Source organism: Heptranchias perlo, chromosome 35, assembly GCF_035084215.1.
Source record: "Heptranchias perlo isolate sHepPer1 chromosome 35, sHepPer1.hap1, whole genome shotgun sequence".
NCBI classification, from domain to species: domain Eukaryota; kingdom Metazoa; phylum Chordata; class Chondrichthyes; order Hexanchiformes; family Hexanchidae; genus Heptranchias; species Heptranchias perlo.
In genome coordinates this window covers 26,474,936-26,478,690 of record NC_090359.1, presented here as the reverse complement: position 1 = coordinate 26,478,690, position 3,755 = coordinate 26,474,936, and positions in this window count along the sequence as shown.

Below are 3,755 nucleotides of genomic sequence, written 5' to 3'. Positions count from 1 at the left end.
CAACCGCACCAGGAAGCACAACTGTGCCACCAACCACAGCAGGAAGCACAACTGCATCACCAACCACAACAGGAAGCACAACTGCACCACCAACCACAGCAGGAAGCACAACTGCACCACCAACCACAACAGGAGGCACAACTGTGCCACCAACTACAGCAGGAAGCACAACTGCGCCAGCAACCACACCAGGAAGCACAACTGTGCCACTAACCACAGCAGGAAGCAGAACTCTGGCACCAACCACAGGAGGAAGCACAAAAGCACCATCAATCACAGCACGAAGCACAACTGCACCACCACCCACAGCAGGAAGCACAACTGTGCCACCAACTACAGCAGGAAGCACAACTGCGCCAGCAACCACACCAGGAAGCACAACTGTGCCACTAACCACACCAGAAACCACAACTGCACGACCAACCGGAGCAGGAAGTACAACTGCATCAGCAACCACAGCTGGAAGCACAACTCTGCCACCAACTACAGCAGGAAGCACAACTGCACCACCAACCACAGCAGGAAGCACAACTGCATCAACAACCACAACTGGAAGCACAACTGCACCACCAACGACAGCAGGAAGCACAATTGCATTACCAATCACACCAGGAAGCACAACTGTGCCACCAACCACAGCAGGAAGCACAACTGCATCACCAACCACAACAGGAAGCACAACTGCACCACCAACCACAGCAGGAAGCACAACTGCACCACCAACCACCACAGGAAGAACAACTGCGCCACCAACCACAGTAGGAAGCACAACTCTGCCACCAACCACAGCAGGAAGCACAACTGCGCCAGCAACAACACCAGGAAGCACAACTGTGCCACTAACCACACCAGGAAGCACAACTGCACCACCAACCACAGCAGGAAGTATAACTGCATCAGCAACCACAGCTGGAAGCACAACTCTGGCACCAGCTACAGCAGGAAACACAACTGTGCCACCAATCACACCAGGAAGCACAACTGCACCACCAACTACAGCAGGAAGCACAACTGCAGCACCAGCCACAGCAGAAAGCACAACTGCACCAACAACCACACCAGGAAGCACAACTGTGCCACTAACCACACCAGGAAGCACAACTGCACGACCAACCAGAGCAGGAAGTACAACTGCATCAGCAACCACAGCTGGAAGCACAACTCTGCCACCAACTACAGCAGGAAGCACAACTGCACCACCAACCACAACAGGAAGCACAACTGTGCCACCAACCACAGCAGGAAGCACAACTGCATCACCAATCACACCAGGAAGCACAACTGTGCCACCAACCACAGCAGGAAGCACAACTGCATCACCAACCACAACAGGAAGCACAACTGCACCACCAACCACAGCAGGAAGCACAACTGCACCACCAACCACCACAGGAAGAACAACTGCGCCACCAACCACAGTTGGAAGCACAACTCTGCCACCAACCACAGCAGGAAGCACAACTGCACCACCAACCACACCAGGAAGCACAACTGTGCCACCAACCACACCAGGAAACACAACTGCACCACCAACCACAGCAGGAAGTACAACTGCATCAGCAACCACAGCTGGAAGCACAACTCTGGCAACAGCTACAGCAGGAAGCACAACTGTGCCACCAATCACACCAGGAAGCACAACTGCACCACCAACTACAGCAGGAAGCACAACTGCACCACCAACCACAGCAGGAAGCACAACTGTGCCACCAACCACAGCAGGAAGCAAAACTGCACCAACAACTGCAGCACCAAGCACAACTGCACCACCAGCCACAGCAGAAAGCACAACTGCACCAACAACCACAGCTGGAAGCACAACTGTGCCACCAACCACAGTAGGAAGCACAACTGCACCACCAACTACAGCAGGAAGCACAACTGCAGCACCAGCCACAGCAGAAAGCACAACTGCACCAACAACCACACCAGGAAGCACAACTGTGCCACTAACCACACCAGGAAGCACAACTGCACGACCAACCAGAGCAGGAAGTACAACTGCATCAGCAACCACAGCTGGAAGCACAACTGCATCAACAACCACAACTGGAAGCACAACTGCACCAACTACAGCAGGAAGCACAACTGTGCCACCAACCACAGCAGGAAGCAAAACTGCACCAACAACTGCAGCACCAAGCACAACTGCACCACCAGCCACAGCAGAAAGCACAACTGCACCAACAACCACAGCTGGAAGCACAACTGTGCCACCAACCACAGTAGGAAGCACAACTGTGCCACCAACCACAGCAGGAAGCACAACTGTGCCACCAACCACAGCAGGACGCACAACTGCGCCACGAACCACAGCAGGAGGCACAACTGTGCCACCAACCACAGCAGGAAGCACAACTGCTCCACCAACCACAGCAGGAAGCACAACTCTGCCACCAACTACAGCAGGAAGCACAACTGTGCCACCAACTACAGCAGGAAGCACAACTGTGCCACCAACCACACCAGGAAGCACAACTGAACCACCAACTAGAGGAAGCACAACTGCACCACCAACCACAGCAGGAAGCACAACTGTGCCACCAACTACAGCAGGAAGCACAACTGCGCCAGCAACCACACCAGGAAGCACAACTGTGCCACGAACCACAGCAGGAAGCACAACTGCACCACCAACAAAAGCAGGAAGTACAACTGCATCAGCAACCACAGCTGGAAGCACAACTCTGCCACTAACTACAGCAGGAAGCACAACTGTGCCATCAACCACAGCAGGAAGCACAACAGCATCAACAACCACAACTGGAAGCACAACTCTGCCACCAACCACAGCAGGAAGCACAACTGCAGCAACAACCACAGCAGGAAGCACAACTGCATCTCCAACCGCACCAGGAAGCACAACTGTGCCACCAACCACAGCAGGAAGCACAACTGCACCACCAACCACAGCAGGAAGCACAACTCTGCCACCGAATACAGCAGGAGGCACAACTGTGCCACCAACCACAGCAGGAAGCACAACTGCACCACCAACCACAGCAGGAAGCACAACTCTGCCACCAACTACAGCAGGAAGCACAACTGTGCCACCAACTACAGCAGGAAGCACAACTGTGCCACCAACCACACCAGGAAGCACAACTGAACCACCAACTAGAGGAAGCACAACTGCACCACCAACCACAGCAGGAAGCACAACTGTGCCACCAACTACAGCAGGAAGCACAACTGCGCCAGCAACCACACCAGGAAGCACAACTGTGCCACGAACCACAGCAGGAAGCACAACTGCACCACCAACAAAAGCAGGAAGTACAACTGCATCAGCAACCACAGCTGGAAGCACAACTCTGCCACTAACTACAGCAGGAAGCACAACTGCAGCAACAACCACAGCAGGAAGCAGAACTGCATCTCCAACCGCACCAGGAAGCACAACTGTGCCACCAACCACAGCAGGAAGCACAACTGCACCACCAACCACAGCAGGAAGCACAACTCTGCCACCGAATACAGCAGGAAGCACAACTGTGCCACCAACCACGCCAGGAAACACAACTGCACCACCAACTGCAGGAAGCACAACTGCACCACCAACCACAGCAGGAAGCACAACTGCATCACCAACCACAGCTAGAAGCACAACTGTGCCACCAATCACAGCAGGAGGCACAACTGTGCCGCCAACCACAGCAGGAAGCACAACTGCGCCAGCAGCCACAGCAGGAAGCACAACTGTACCACCAACCACAGCTGGAAGCACAACTGTGCCACCAACCACAGCAGGAAGC